Source organism: Phyllobates terribilis, unplaced genomic scaffold (assembly GCF_046119375.1).
Source record: "Phyllobates terribilis strain yellow unplaced genomic scaffold, ASM4611937v1 Scaffold_769__1_contigs__length_694716, whole genome shotgun sequence".
Lineage (NCBI taxonomy): Eukaryota > Metazoa > Chordata > Amphibia > Anura > Dendrobatidae > Phyllobates > Phyllobates terribilis.
In genome coordinates this window covers 252,170-267,034 of record NW_027363529.1, presented here as the reverse complement: position 1 = coordinate 267,034, position 14,865 = coordinate 252,170, and the positions used below count along the sequence as shown (strand labels likewise).

The following is a 14,865-nucleotide window of genomic DNA, read 5'->3' as shown; positions in this document are numbered from 1 at the left end:
AAGGCATTGTAGCAAACCAAAAAAGAAATTTTAAGCGCAGCAGTGTAACCAGCGCACATACCTGTTAGCTCGGGTGAGTTTAAAAGGCTGCTGTTGATAACAAGGGCATTTGCTAAATAGATGGTGTGTGTGCAACAATATACTGAAAGGTCAATTATATTGTGCAGCTTATCTCACCACCTGTAGTTATTTAGGTGAAAGCTCCAAAATGCTTGCCTAATATGTCTGTTTATCCAAAAGGAAGTAGAAAGGGAGAGCTAGAAAGATAGCATTGCATCACATTACATGGCAATGCAATGCACAGTTGCTGAAGTTGAACCAAAATGAGCTTGTAATCTGGCTTCTGCAACTTTGAACATGAAAAATCCAATGAGGAGAGGAAAAGCAGAGCCAAAGAGTCCATCCCAAAATCCGACAAACAAGCAAAATGAACAAAAAACATTGAATTCAATTCTTTCTGATTTTAGAAACTGCATTAAAGAAGGGGTGCACCGGTCCTGGAGATACTGCAATACCAGGTCAATGCGTGGAGTGGACAGAGCAAGCTCTTTTTCCATCTCCCTGTTCTAAAAATCCATTTAATATATGGTCCCCAGATAGGGGACGTATCAGATATTAAACTGATAAGAACAGATACTACACTTGATCTTAGCCAAAAGGCCGAGAAGCGATAACCAGAATTGGTTTCAAACTACGGAGCCACCCAAGGATCCTAAAAAGTCCATTTGTGGAGATGAGCTCCTGGACTCCCGTTAAGAAGACATGTTGTCAACCTCTAGATCCCTTACATGCCTGCACTTTTCGGCTTGCTGCTGCTGCAATCCACGCGTTTTAGATCTGCATAACTCCACCTCTTTAAACACAGCACCTTCACCCCCTGCTGTTCCCACCCGCCTCAACACCGTTGGAAGGGAGGAGAACCAATTAAGGCGGGGGGTGGGGTGGAACGAGCAGCTGTCTACCCTTAGCAGGAGGGCTCCTGATTACATACCTCTCCTGCTGCTGCTGCTGCTGGCTGTCCAGCAGCAGACTGAAGGTGGCTGCTGCTGTGCACAGGTATATAAAGGCTCAGAGCCTATTATGACACGCGCAGCCAGCGTTCCATTGCCACATTCCATCTACTGCAGGCAGGATACCTGGCTGGCTGAATGTCGCTGAGAAGCTCACAGAGACCGCCATAAGCAACAGTTTAACAGAATGCCACAGACTAATCAACCAAACTTTTTGGGTTGGGTTCTCTTTTATAGTCTGCAGGCATTAAATGAAAGAAGTCAGTGTTCCAGCAGAAGGAGACAACGTTTCAGAAAAGGCATTGTAGCAAACCAAAAAAGAAATTTTAAGCGCAGCAGTGTAACCAGCGCACATACCTGTTAGCTCGGGTGAGTTTAAAAGGCTGCTGTTGATAACAAGGGCATTTGCTAAATAGATGGTGTGTGTGCAACAATATACTGAAAGGTCAATTATATTGTGCAGCTTATCTCACCACCTGTAGTTATTTAGGTGAAAGCTCCAAAATGCTTGCCTAATATGTCTGTTTATCCAAAAGGAAGTAGAAAGGGAGAGCTAGAAAGATAGCATTGCATCACATTACATGGCAATGCAATGCACAGTTGCTGAAGTTGAACCAAAATGAGCTTGTAATCTGGCTTCTGCAACTTTGAACATGAAAAATCCAATGAGGAGAAGAAAAGCAGAGCCAAAGAGTCCATCCCAAAATCCGACAAACAAGCAAAATGAACAAAAAACATTGAATTCAATTCTTTCTGATTTTAGAAACTGCATTAAAGAAGGGGTGCACCGGTCCTGGAGATACTGCAATACCAGGTCAATGCGTGGAGTGGACAGAGCAAGCTCTTTTTCCATCTCCCTGTTCTAAAAATCCATTTAATATATGGTCCCCAGATAGGGGACGTATCAGATATTAAACTGATAAGAACAGATACTACACTTGATCTTAGCCAAAAGGCCGAGAAGCGATAACCAGAATTGGTTTCAAACTACGGAGCCACCCAAGGATCCTAAAAAGTCCATTTGTGGAGATGAGCTCCTGGACTCCCGTTAAGAAGACATGTTGTCAACCTCTAGATCCCTTACATGCCTGCACTTTTCGGCTTGCTGCTGCTGCAATCCACGCGTTTTAGATCTGCATAACTCCACCTCTTTAAACACAGCACCTTCACCCCCTGCTGTTCCCACCCGCCTCAACACCGTTGGAAGGGAGGAGAACCAATTAAGGCGGGGGGTGGGGTGGAACGAGCAGCTGTCTACCCTTAGCAGGAGGGCTCCTGATTACATACCTCTCCTGCTGCTGCTGCTGCTGGCTGTCCAGCAGCAGACTGAAGGTGGCTGCTGCTGTGCACAGGTATATAAAGGCTCAGAGCCTATTATGACACGCGCAGCCAGCGTTCCATTGCCACATTCCATCTACTGCAGGCAGGATACCTTGCTGGCTGAATGTCGCTGAGAAGCTCACAGAGACCGCCATAAGCAACAGTTTAACAGAATGCCACAGACTAATCAACCAAACTTTTTGGGTTGGGTTCTCTTTTATAGTCTGCAGGCATTAAATGAAAGAAGTCAGTGTTCCAGCAGAAGGAGACAACGTTTCAGAAAAGGCATTGTAGCAAACCAAAAAAGAAATTTTAAGCGCAGCAGTGTAACCAGCGCACATACCTGTTAGCTCGGGTGAGTTTAAAAGGCTGCTGTTGATAACAAGGGCATTTGCTAAATAGATGGTGTGTGTGCAACAATATACTGAAAGGTCAATTATATTGTGCAGCTTATCTCACCACCTGTAGTTATTTAGGTGAAAGCTCCAAAATGCTTGCCTAATATGTCTGTTTATCCAAAAGGAAGTAGAAAGGGAGAGCTAGAAAGATAGCATTGCATCACATTACATGGCAATGCAATGCACAGTTGCTGAAGTTGAACCAAAATGAGCTTGTAATCTGGCTTCTGCAACTTTGAACATGAAAAATCCAATGAGGAGAAGAAAAGCAGAGCCAAAGAGTCCATCCCAAAATCCGACAAACAAGCAAAATGAACAAAAAACATTGAATTCAATTCTTTCTGATTTTAGAAACTGCATTAAAGAAGGGGTGCACCGGTCCTGGAGATACTGCAATACCAGGTCAATGCGTGGAGTGGACAGAGCAAGCTCTTTTTCCATCTCCCTGTTCTAAAAATCCATTTAATATATGGTCCCCAGATAGGGGACGTATCAGATATTAAACTGATAAGAACAGATACTACACTTGATCTTAGCCAAAAGGCCGAGAAGCGATAACCAGAATTGGTTTCAAACTACGGAGCCACCCAAGGATCCTAAAAAGTCCATTTGTGGAGATGAGCTCCTGGACTCCCGTTAAGAAGACATGTTGTCAACCTCTAGATCCCTTACATGCCTGCACTTTTCGGCTTGCTGCTGCTGCAATCCACGCGTTTTAGATCTGCATAACTCCACCTCTTTAAACACAGCACCTTCACCCCCTGCTGTTCCCACCCGCCTCAACACCGTTGGAAGGGAGGAGAACCAATTAAGGCGGGGGGTGGGGTGGAACGAGCAGCTGTCTACCCTTAGCAGGAGGGCTCCTGATTACATACCTCTCCTGCTGCTGCTGCTGCTGGCTGTCCAGCAGCAGACTGAAGGTGGCTGCTGCTGTGCACAGGTATATAAAGGCTCAGAGCCTATTATGACACGCGCAGCCAGCGTTCCATTGCCACATTCCATCTACTGCAGGCAGGATACCTGGCTGGCTGAATGTCGCTGAGAAGCTCACAGAGACCGCCATAAGCAACAGTTTAACAGAATGCCACAGACTAATCAACCAAACTTTTTGGGTTGGGTTCTCTTTTATAGTCTGCAGGCATTAAATGAAAGAAGTCAGTGTTCCAGCAGAAGGAGACAACGTTTCAGAAAAGGCATTGTAGCAAACCAAAAAAGAAATTTTAAGCGCAGCAGTGTAACCAGCGCACATACCTGTTAGCTCGGGTGAGTTTAAAAGGCTGCTGTTGATAACAAGGGCATTTGCTAAATAGATGGTGTGTGTGCAACAATATACTGAAAGGTCAATTATATTGTGCAGCTTATCTCACCACCTGTAGTTATTTAGGTGAAAGCTCCAAAATGCTTGCCTAATATGTCTGTTTATCCAAAAGGAAGTAGAAAGGGAGAGCTAGAAAGATAGCATTGCATCACATTACATGGCAATGCAATGCACAGTTGCTGAAGTTGAACCAAAATGAGCTTGTAATCTGGCTTCTGCAACTTTGAACATGAAAAATCCAATGAGGAGAAGAAAAGCAGAGCCAAAGAGTCCATCCCAAAATCCGACAAACAAGCAAAATGAACAAAAAACATTGAATTCAATTCTTTCTGATTTTAGAAACTGCATTAAAGAAGGGGTGCACCGGTCCTGGAGATACTGCAATACCAGGTCAATGCGTGGAGTGGACAGAGCAAGCTCTTTTTCCATCTCCCTGTTCTAAAAATCCATTTAATATATGGTCCCCAGATAGGGGACGTATCAGATATTAAACTGATAAGAACAGATACTACACTTGATCTTAGCCAAAAGGCCGAGAAGCGATAACCAGAATTGGTTTCAAACTACGGAGCCACCCAAGGATCCTAAAAAGTCCATTTGTGGAGATGAGCTCCTGGACTCCCGTTAAGAAGACATGTTGTCAACCTCTAGATCCCTTACATGCCTGCACTTTTCGGCTTGCTGCTGCTGCAATCCACGCGTTTTAGATCTGCATAACTCCACCTCTTTAAACACAGCACCTTCACCCCCTGCTGTTCCCACCCGCCTCAACACCGTTGGAAGGGAGGAGAACCAATTAAGGCGGGGGGTGGGGTGGAACGAGCAGCTGTCTACCCTTAGCAGGAGGGCTCCTGATTACATACCTCTCCTGCTGCTGCTGCTGCTGGCTGTCCAGCAGCAGACTGAAGGTGGCTGCTGCTGTGCACAGGTATATAAAGGCTCAGAGCCTATTATGACACGCGCAGCCAGCGTTCCATTGCCACATTCCATCTACTGCAGGCAGGATACCTGGCTGGCTGAATGTCGCTGAGAAGCTCACAGAGACCGCCATAAGCAACAGTTTAACAGAATGCCACAGACTAATCAACCAAACTTTTTGGGTTGGGTTCTCTTTTATAGTCTGCAGGCATTAAATGAAAGAAGTCAGTGTTCCAGCAGAAGGAGACAACGTTTCAGAAAAGGCATTGTAGCAAACCAAAAAAGAAATTTTAAGCGCAGCAGTGTAACCAGCGCACATACCTGTTAGCTCGGGTGAGTTTAAAAGGCTGCTGTTGATAACAAGGGCATTTGCTAAATAGATGGTGTGTGTGCAACAATATACTGAAAGGTCAATTATATTGTGCAGCTTATCTCACCACCTGTAGTTATTTAGGTGAAAGCTCCAAAATGCTTGCCTAATATGTCTGTTTATCCAAAAGGAAGTAGAAAGGGAGAGCTAGAAAGATAGCATTGCATCACATTACATGGCAATGCAATGCACAGTTGCTGAAGTTGAACCAAAATGAGCTTGTAATCTGGCTTCTGCAACTTTGAACATGAAAAATCCAATGAGGAGAAGAAAAGCAGAGCCAAAGAGTCCATCCCAAAATCCGACAAACAAGCAAAATGAACAAAAAACATTGAATTCAATTCTTTCTGATTTTAGAAACTGCATTAAAGAAGGGGTGCACCGGTCCTGGAGATACTGCAATACCAGGTCAATGCGTGGAGTGGACAGAGCAAGCTCTTTTTCCATCTCCCTGTTCTAAAAATCCATTTAATATATGGTCCCCAGATAGGGGACGTATCAGATATTAAACTGATAAGAACAGATACTACACTTGATCTTAGCCAAAAGGCCGAGAAGCGATAACCAGAATTGGTTTCAAACTACGGAGCCACCCAAGGATCTTAAAAAGTCCATTTGTGGAGATGAGCTCCTGGACTCCCGTTAAGAAGACATGTTGTCAACCTCTAGATCCCTTACATGCCTGCACTTTTCGGCTTGCTGCTGCTGCAATCCACGCGTTTTAGATCTGCATAACTCCACCTCTTTAAACACAGCACCTTCACCCCCTGCTGTTCCCACCCGCCTCAACACCGTTGGAAGGGAGGAGAACCAATTAAGGCGGGGGGTGGGGTGGAACGAGCAGCTGTCTACCCTTAGCAGGAGGGCTCCTGATTACATACCTCTCCTGCTGCTGCTGCTGCTGGCTGTCCAGCAGCAGACTGAAGGTGGCTGCTGCTGTGCACAGGTATATAAAGGCTCAGAGCCTATTATGACACGCGCAGCCAGCGTTCCATTGCCACATTCCATCTACTGCAGGCAGGATACCTGGCTGGCTGAATGTCGCTGAGAAGCTCACAGAGACCGCCATAAGCAACAGTTTAACAGAATGCCACAGACTAATCAACCAAACTTTTTGGGTTGGGTTCTCTTTTATAGTCTGCAGGCATTAAATGAAAGAAGTCAGTGTTCCAGCAGAAGGAGACAACGTTTCAGAAAAGGCATTGTAGCAAACCAAAAAAGAAATTTTAAGCGCAGCAGTGTAACCAGCGCACATACCTGTTAGCTCGGTTGAGTTTAAAAGGCTGCTGTTGATAACAAGGGCATTTGCTAAATAGATGGTGTGTGTGCAACAATATACTGAAAGGTCAATTATATTGTGCAGCTTATCTCACCACCTGTAGTTATTTAGGTGAAAGCTCCAAAATGCTTGCCTAATATGTCTGTTTATCCAAAAGGAAGTAGAAAGGGAGAGCTAGAAAGATAGCATTGCATCACATTACATGGCAATGCAATGCACAGTTGCTGAAGTTGAACCAAAATGAGCTTGTAATCTGGCTTCTGCAACTTTGAACATGAAAAATCCAATGAGGAGAAGAAAAGCAGAGCCAAAGAGTCCATCCCAAAATCCGACAAACAAGCAAAATGAACAAAAAACATTGAATTCAATTCTTTCTGATTTTAGAAACTGCATTAAAGAAGGGGTGCACCGGTCCTGGAGATACTGCAATACCAGGTCAATGCGTGGAGTGGACAGAGCAAGCTCTTTTTCCATCTCCCTGTTCTAAAAATCCATTTAATATATGGTCCCCAGATAAGGGACGTATCAGATATTAAACTGATAAGAACAGATTTTTTGATTGAAGCTGCATCCAAGGCACTGAAAAATGTGACCGAAGTCACACCAAAACAGCGCACGAGGCGAGGATTCATGTGGACCCTTCCCGGAGGAGAGGGTCCCCAATAAACCATCCCCATCCCTCCGAGCCAGAAGGCCACAGCGAGGGTCAGGGATCTCCGATGCTCTCCCTAGCCGAAGCCGTAGAAGAGCCGTTTTCGTGCTCCCAGCTTCCATCTAGGCTGCCACCCTAGTGGAGCTGGAGCCTGTGTTGGTTTCTCAGCCCAAAGCTGACCGGACCTCCGACCGTGTTTATAAAAATTCCCCTTCCTAGCCCGGAGGCCAGGAATAGGGGGGGTTGCTCAGAAAGTATGATTGGCAAAGGTGCGGCGTGCTACGAAGCCAAGTCTTTCTGGGGTTCCCAGTCCCAGTAAGCTTGGACTCCCACCAGGGCGCCTACTCCTGGGGCACATTGCTCCAAAGCCCTCACACTTACCCAGCCTAGTAACTTCGATCCTGGAGGGCCATGTTTTCCATCAGATAACTCTATGAGCCACCTGGCGTACTAACAAGTGCACCAAACCAGTGTGTAATATGCATCAATTTACTAGGGCAGCCCAAGGACAAAACTGCCTTTTCAAAAGATACTACACTTGATCTTAGCCAAAAGGCCGAGAAGCGATAACCAGAATTGGTTTCAAACTACGGAGCCACCCAAGGATCCTAAAAAGTCCATTTGTGGAGATGAGCTCCTGGACTCCCGTTAAGAAGACATGTTGTCAACCTCTAGATCCCTTACATGCCTGCACTTTTCGGCTTGCTGCTGCTGCAATCCACGCGTTTTAGATCTGCATAACTCCACCTCTTTAAACACAGCACCTTCACCCCCTGCTGTTCCCACCCGCCTCAACACCGTTGGAAGGGAGGAGAACCAATTAAGGCGGGGGGTGGGGTGGAACGAGCAGCTGTCTACCCTTAGCAGGAGGGCTCCTGATTACATACCTCTCCTGCTGCTGCTGCTGCTGGCTGTCCAGCAGCAGACTGAAGGTGGCTGCTGCTGTGCACAGGTATATAAAGGCTCAGAGCCTATTATGACACGCGCAGCCAGCGTTCCATTGCCACATTCCATCTACTGCAGGCAGGATACCTGGCTGGCTGAATGTCGCTGAGAAGCTCACAGAGACCGCCATAAGCAACAGTTTAACAGAATGCCACAGACTAATCAACCAAACTTTTTGGGTTGGGTTCTCTTTTATAGTCTGCAGGCATTAAATGAAAGAAGTCAGTGTTCCAGCAGAAGGAGACAACGTTTCAGAAAAGGCATTGTAGCAAACCAAAAAAGAAATTTTAAGCGCAGCAGTGTAACCAGCGCACATACCTGTTAGCTCGGGTGAGTTTAAAAGGCTGCTGTTGATAACAAGGGCATTTGCTAAATAGATGGTGTGTGTGCAACAATATACTGAAAGGTCAATTATATTGTGCAGCTTATCTCACCACCTGTAGTTATTTAGGTGAAAGCTCCAAAATGCTTGCCTAATATGTCTGTTTATCCAAAAGGAAGTAGAAAGGGAGAGCTAGAAAGATAGCATTGCATCACATTACATGGCAATGCAATGCACAGTTGCTGAAGTTGAACCAAAATGAGCTTGTAATCTGGCTTCTGCAACTTTGAACATGAAAAATCCAATGAGGAGAAGAAAAGCAGAGCCAAAGAGTCCATCCCAAAATCCGACAAACAAGCAAAATGAACAAAAAACATTGAATTCAATTCTTTCTGATTTTAGAAACTGCATTAAAGAAGGGGTGCACCGGTCCTGGAGATACTGCAATACCAGGTCAATGCGTGGAGTGGACAGAGCAAGCTCTTTTTCCATCTCCCTGTTCTAAAAATCCATTTAATATATGGTCCCCAGATAGGGGACGTATCAGATATTAAACTGATAAGAACAGATACTACACTTGATCTTAGCCAAAAGGCCGAGAAGCGATAACCAGAATTGGTTTCAAACTACGGAGCCACCCAAGGATCCTAAAAAGTCCATTTGTGGAGATGAGCTCCTGGACTCCCGTTAAGAAGACATGTTGTCAACCTCTAGATCCCTTACATGCCTGCACTTTTCGGCTTGCTGCTGCTGCAATCCACGCGTTTTAGATCTGCATAACTCCACCTCTTTAAACACAGCACCTTCACCCCCTGCTGTTCCCACCCGCCTCAACACCGTTGGAAGGGAGGAGAACCAATTAAGGCGGGGGGTGGGGTGGAACGAGCAGCTGTCTACCCTTAGCAGGAGGGCTCCTGATTACATACCTCTCCTGCTGCTGCTGCTGGCTGTCCAGCAGCAGACTGAAGGTGGCTGCTGCTGTGCACAGGTATATAAAGGCTCAGAGCCTATTATGACACGCGCAGCCAGCGTTCCATTGCCACATTCCATCTACTGCAGGCAGGATACCTGGCTGGCTGAATGTCGCTGAGAAGCTCACAGAGACCGCCATAAGCAACAGTTTAACAGAATGCCACAGACTAATCAACCAAACTTTTTGGGTTGGGTTCTCTTTTATAGTCTGCAGGCATTAAATGAAAGAAGTCAGTGTTCCAGCAGAAGGAGACAACGTTTCAGAAAAGGCATTGTAGCAAACCAAAAAAGAAATTTTAAGCGCAGCAGTGTAACCAGCGCACATACCTGTTAGCTCGGGTGAGTTTAAAAGGCTGCTGTTGATAACAAGGGCATTTGCTAAATAGATGGTGTGTGTGCAACAATACACTGAAAGGTCAATTATATTGTGCAGCTTATCTCACCACCTGTAGTTATTTAGGTGAAAGCTCCAAAATGCTTGCCTAATATGTCTGTTTATCCAAAAGGAAGTAGAAAGGGAGAGCTAGAAAGATAGCATTGCATCACATTACATGGCAATGCAATGCACAGTTGCTGAAGTTGAACCAAAATGAGCTTGTAATCTGGCTTCTGCAACTTTGAACATGAAAAATCCAATGAGGAGAAGAAAAGCAGAGCCAAAGAGTCCATCCCAAAATCCGACAAACAAGCAAAATGAACAAAAAACATTGAATTCAATTCTTTCTGATTTTAGAAACTGCATTAAAGAAGGGGTGCACCGGTCCTGGAGATACTGCAATACCAGGTCAATGCGTGGAGTGGACAGAGCAAGCTCTTTTTCCATCTCCCTGTTCTAAAAATCCATTTAATATATGGTCCCCAGATAGGGGACGTATCAGATATTAAACTGATAAGAACAGATACTACACTTGATCTTAGCCAAAAGGCCGAGAAGCGATAACCAGAATTGGTTTCAAACTACGGAGCCACCCAAGGATCCTAAAAAGTCCATTTGTGGAGATGAGCTCCTGGACTCCCGTTAAGAAGACATGTTGTCAACCTCTAGATCCCTTACATGCCTGCACTTTTCGGCTTGCTGCTGCTGCAATCCACGCGTTTTAGATCTGCATAACTCCACCTCTTTAAACACAGCACCTTCACCCCCTGCTGTTCCCACCCGCCTCAACACCGTTGGAAGGGAGGAGAACCAATTAAGGCGGGGGGTGGGGTGGAACGAGCAGCTGTCTACCCTTAGCAGGAGGGCTCCTGATTACATACCTCTCCTGCTGCTGCTGCTGCTGGCTGTCCAGCAGCAGACTGAAGGTGGCTGCTGCTGTGCACAGGTATATAAAGGCTCAGAGCCTATTATGACACGCGCAGCCAGCGTTCCATTGCCACATTCCATCTACTGCAGGCAGGATACCTGGCTGGCTGAATGTCGCTGAGAAGCTCACAGAGACCGCCATAAGCAACAGTTTAACAGAATGCCACAGACTAATCAACCAAACTTTTTGGGTTGGGTTCTCTTTTATAGTCTGCAGGCATTAAATGAAAGAAGTCAGTGTTCCAGCAGAAGGAGACAACGTTTCAGAAAAGGCATTGTAGCAAACCAAAAAAGAAATTTTAAGCGCAGCAGTGTAACCAGCGCACATACCTGTTAGCTCGGGTGAGTTTAAAAGGCTGCTGTTGATAACAAGGGCATTTGCTAAATAGATGGTGTGTGTGCAACAATATACTGAAAGGTCAATTATATTGTGCAGCTTATCTCACCACCTGTAGTTATTTAGGTGAAAGCTCCAAAATGCTTGCCTAATATGTCTGTTTATCCAAAAGGAAGTAGAAAGGGAGAGCTAGAAAGATAGCATTGCATCACATTACATGGCAATGCAATGCACAGTTGCTGAAGTTGAACCAAAATGAGCTTGTAATCTGGCTTCTGCAACTTTGAACATGAAAAATCCAATGAGGAGAAGAAAAGCAGAGCCAAAGAGTCCATCCCAAAATCCGACAAACAAGCAAAATGAACAAAAAACATTGAATTCAATTCTTTCTGATTTTAGAAACTGCATTAAAGAAGGGGTGCACCGGTCCTGGAGATACTGCAATACCAGGTCAATGCGTGGAGTGGACAGAGCAAGCTCTTTTTCCATCTCCCTGTTCTAAAAATCCATTTAATATATGGTCCCCAGATAGGGGACGTATCAGATATTAAACTGATAAGAACAGATACTACACTTGATCTTAGCCAAAAGGCCGAGAAGCGATAACCAGAATTGGTTTCAAACTACGGAGCCACCCAAGGATCCTAAAAAGTCCATTTGTGGAGATGAGCTCCTGGACTCCCGTTAAGAAGACATGTTGTCAACCTCTAGATCCCTTACATGCCTGCACTTTTCGGCTTGCTGCTGCTGCAATCCACGCGTTTTAGATCTGCATAACTCCACCTCTTTAAACACAGCACCTTCACCCCCTGCTGTTCCCACCCGCCTCAACACCGTTGGAAGGGAGGAGAACCAATTAAGGCGGGGGGTGGGGTGGAACGAGCAGCTGTCTACCCTTAGCAGGAGGGCTCCTGATTACATACCTCTCCTGCTGCTGCTGCTGGCTGTCCAGCAGCAGACTGAAGGTGGCTGCTGCTGTGCACAGGTATATAAAGGCTCAGAGCCTATTATGACACGCGCAGCCAGCGTTCCATTGCCACATTCCATCTACTGCAGGCAGGATACCTGGCTGGCTGAATGTCGCTGAGAAGCTCACAGAGACCGCCATAAGCAACAGTTTAACAGAATGCCACAGACTAATCAACCAAACTTTTTGGGTTGGGTTCTCTTTTATAGTCTGCAGGCATTAAATGAAAGAAGTCAGTGTTCCAGCAGAAGGAGACAACGTTTCAGAAAAGGCATTGTAGCAAACCAAAAAAGAAATTTTAAGCGCAGCAGTGTAACCAGCGCACATACCTGTTAGCTCGGGTGAGTTTAAAAGGCTGCTGTTGATAACAAGGGCATTTGCTAAATAGATGGTGTGTGTGCAACAATACACTGAAAGGTCAATTATATTGTGCAGCTTATCTCACCACCTGTAGTTATTTAGGTGAAAGCTCCAAAATGCTTGCCTAATATGTCTGTTTATCCAAAAGGAAGTAGAAAGGGAGAGCTAGAAAGATAGCATTGCATCACATTACATGGCAATGCAATGCACAGTTGCTGAAGTTGAACCAAAATGAGCTTGTAATCTGGCTTCTGCAACTTTGAACATGAAAAATCCAATGAGGAGAAGAAAAGCAGAGCCAAAGAGTCCATCCCAAAATCCGACAAACAAGCAAAATGAACAAAAAACATTGAATTCAATTCTTTCTGATTTTAGAAACTGCATTAAAGAAGGGGTGCACCGGTCCTGGAGATACTGCAATACCAGGTCAATGCGTGGAGTGGACAGAGCAAGCTCTTTTTCCATCTCCCTGTTCTAAAAATCCATTTAATATATGGTCCCCAGATAGGGGACGTATCAGATATTAAACTGATAAGAACAGATACTACACTTGATCTTAGCCAAAAGGCCGAGAAGCGATAACCAGAATTGGTTTCAAACTACGGAGCCACCCAAGGATCCTAAAAAGTCCATTTGTGGAGATGAGCTCCTGGACTCCCGTTAAGAAGACATGTTGTCAACCTCTAGATCCCTTACATGCCTGCACTTTTCGGCTTGCTGCTGCTGCAATCCACGCGTTTTAGATCTGCATAACTCCACCTCTTTAAACACAGCACCTTCACCCCCTGCTGTTCCAACCCGCCTCAACACCGTTGGAAGGGAGGAGAACCAATTAAGGCGGGGGGGGGGTGGAACGAGCAGCTGTCTACCCTTAGCAGGAGGGCTCCTGATTACATACCTCTCCTGCTGCTGCTGCTGCTGGCTGTCCAGCAGCAGACTGAAGGTGGCTGCTGCTGTGCACAGGTATATAAAGGCTCAGAGCCTATTATGACACGCGCAGCCAGCGTTCCATTGCCACATTCCATCTACTGCAGGCAGGATACCTGGCTGGCTGAATGTCGCTGAGAAGCTCACAGAGACCGCCATAAGCAACAGTTTAACAGAATGCCACAGACTAATCAACCAAACTTTTTGGGTTGGGTTCTCTTTTATAGTCTGCAGGCATTAAATGAAAGAAGTCAGTGTTCCAGCAGAAGGAGACAACGTTTCAGAAAAGGCATTGTAGCAAACCAAAAAAGAAATTTTAAGCGCAGCAGTGTAACCAGCGCACATACCTGTTAGCTCGGGTGAGTTTAAAAGGCTGCTGTTGATAACAAGGGCATTTGCTAAATAGATGGTGTGTGTGCAACAATATACTGAAAGGTCAATTATATTGTGCAGCTTATCTCACCACCTGTAGTTATTTAGGTGAAAGCTCCAAAATGCTTGCCTAATATGTCTGTTTATCCAAAAGGAAGTAGAAAGGGAGAGCTAGAAAGATAGCATTGCATCACATTACATGGCAATGCAATGCACAGTTGCTGAAGTTGAACCAAAATGAGCTTGTAATCTGGCTTCTGCAACTTTGAACATGAAAAATCCAATGAGGAGAAGAAAAGCAGAGCCAAAGAGTCCATCCCAAAATCCGACAAACAAGCAAAATGAACAAAAAACATTGAATTCAATTCTTTCTGATTTTAGAAACTGCATTAAAGAAGGGGTGCACCGGTCCTGGAGATACTGCAATACCAGGTCAATGCGTGGAGTGGACAGAGCAAGCTCTTTTTCCATCTCCCTGTTCTAAAAATCCATTTAATATATGGTCCCCAGATAGGGGACGTATCAGATATTAAACTGATAAGAACAGATACTACACTTGATCTTAGCCAAAAGGCCGAGAAGCGATAACCAGAATTGGTTTCAAACTACGGAGCCACCCAAGGATCCTAAAAAGTCCATTTGTGGAGATGAGCTCCTGGACTCCCGTTAAGAAGACATGTTGTCAACCTCTAGATCCCTTACATGCCTGCACTTTTCGGCTTGCTGCTGCTGCAATCCACGCGTTTTAGATCTGCATAACTCCACCTCTTTAAACACAGCACCTTCACCCCCTGCTGTTCCCACCCGCCTCAACACCGTTGGAAGGGAGGAGAACCAATTAAGGCGGGGGGTGGGGTGGAACGAGCAGCTGTCTACCCTTAGCAGGAGGGCTCCTGATTACATACCTCTCCTGCTGCTGCTGCTGCTGGCTGTCCAGCAGCAGACTGAAGGTGGCTGCTGCTGTGCACAGGTATATAAAGTCTCAGAGCCTATTATGACACGCGCAGCCAGCGTTCCATTGCCACATTCCATCTACTGCAGGCAGGATACCTGGCTGGCTGAATGTCGCTGAGAAGCTCACAGAGACCGCCATAA

The 14,865-nt window shown here is 45.5% G+C and overlaps 11 non-coding genes and 1 pseudogene across 11 annotated transcripts; all 12 read right to left on the bottom strand.

Moving 5' to 3' along the window:
- Nucleotides 1-481: 481 nt before the first annotated feature.
- LOC141239201 (U2 spliceosomal RNA) lies at nucleotides 482-672 on the bottom strand. The gene has a single exon (XR_012304606.1). It is a non-coding gene; the product is annotated as a U2 spliceosomal RNA (small nuclear RNA).
- Nucleotides 673-1,787: 1,115 nt separating this feature from the next.
- Nucleotides 1,788-1,978, bottom strand: LOC141239200 (U2 spliceosomal RNA). Its single transcript, XR_012304605.1, has one exon. It is a non-coding gene; the product is annotated as a U2 spliceosomal RNA (small nuclear RNA).
- Nucleotides 1,979-3,093: 1,115 nt separating this feature from the next.
- LOC141239198 (U2 spliceosomal RNA) lies at nucleotides 3,094-3,284 on the bottom strand. Its single transcript, XR_012304603.1, has one exon. It is a non-coding gene; the product is annotated as a U2 spliceosomal RNA (small nuclear RNA).
- A 1,115-nt stretch (nucleotides 3,285-4,399) lies between these two features.
- LOC141239197 (U2 spliceosomal RNA) lies at nucleotides 4,400-4,590 on the bottom strand. Its single transcript, XR_012304602.1, has one exon. It is a non-coding gene; the product is annotated as a U2 spliceosomal RNA (small nuclear RNA).
- A 1,115-nt stretch (nucleotides 4,591-5,705) lies between these two features.
- On the bottom strand, nucleotides 5,706-5,896 carry LOC141239196 (U2 spliceosomal RNA). Its single transcript, XR_012304601.1, has one exon. It is a non-coding gene; the product is annotated as a U2 spliceosomal RNA (small nuclear RNA).
- Nucleotides 5,897-7,011: 1,115 nt separating this feature from the next.
- Nucleotides 7,012-7,193, bottom strand: LOC141239478 (U2 spliceosomal RNA). Its single transcript, XR_012304874.1, has one exon. It is a non-coding gene; the product is annotated as a U2 spliceosomal RNA (small nuclear RNA).
- Nucleotides 7,194-7,717: 524 nt separating this feature from the next.
- Nucleotides 7,718-7,833, bottom strand: LOC141239521 (U2 spliceosomal RNA; annotated as a pseudogene).
- A 1,115-nt stretch (nucleotides 7,834-8,948) lies between these two features.
- On the bottom strand, nucleotides 8,949-9,139 carry LOC141239195 (U2 spliceosomal RNA). Its single transcript, XR_012304600.1, has one exon. It is a non-coding gene; the product is annotated as a U2 spliceosomal RNA (small nuclear RNA).
- A 1,112-nt stretch (nucleotides 9,140-10,251) lies between these two features.
- LOC141239194 (U2 spliceosomal RNA) lies at nucleotides 10,252-10,442 on the bottom strand. The gene has a single exon (XR_012304599.1). It is a non-coding gene; the product is annotated as a U2 spliceosomal RNA (small nuclear RNA).
- A 1,115-nt stretch (nucleotides 10,443-11,557) lies between these two features.
- Nucleotides 11,558-11,748, bottom strand: LOC141239192 (U2 spliceosomal RNA). Its single transcript, XR_012304597.1, has one exon. It is a non-coding gene; the product is annotated as a U2 spliceosomal RNA (small nuclear RNA).
- A 1,112-nt stretch (nucleotides 11,749-12,860) lies between these two features.
- LOC141239191 (U2 spliceosomal RNA) lies at nucleotides 12,861-13,051 on the bottom strand. The gene has a single exon (XR_012304596.1). It is a non-coding gene; the product is annotated as a U2 spliceosomal RNA (small nuclear RNA).
- A 1,114-nt stretch (nucleotides 13,052-14,165) lies between these two features.
- Nucleotides 14,166-14,356, bottom strand: LOC141239190 (U2 spliceosomal RNA). Its single transcript, XR_012304595.1, has one exon. It is a non-coding gene; the product is annotated as a U2 spliceosomal RNA (small nuclear RNA).
- Between the last annotated feature and the right edge of the window lie 509 nt (nucleotides 14,357-14,865).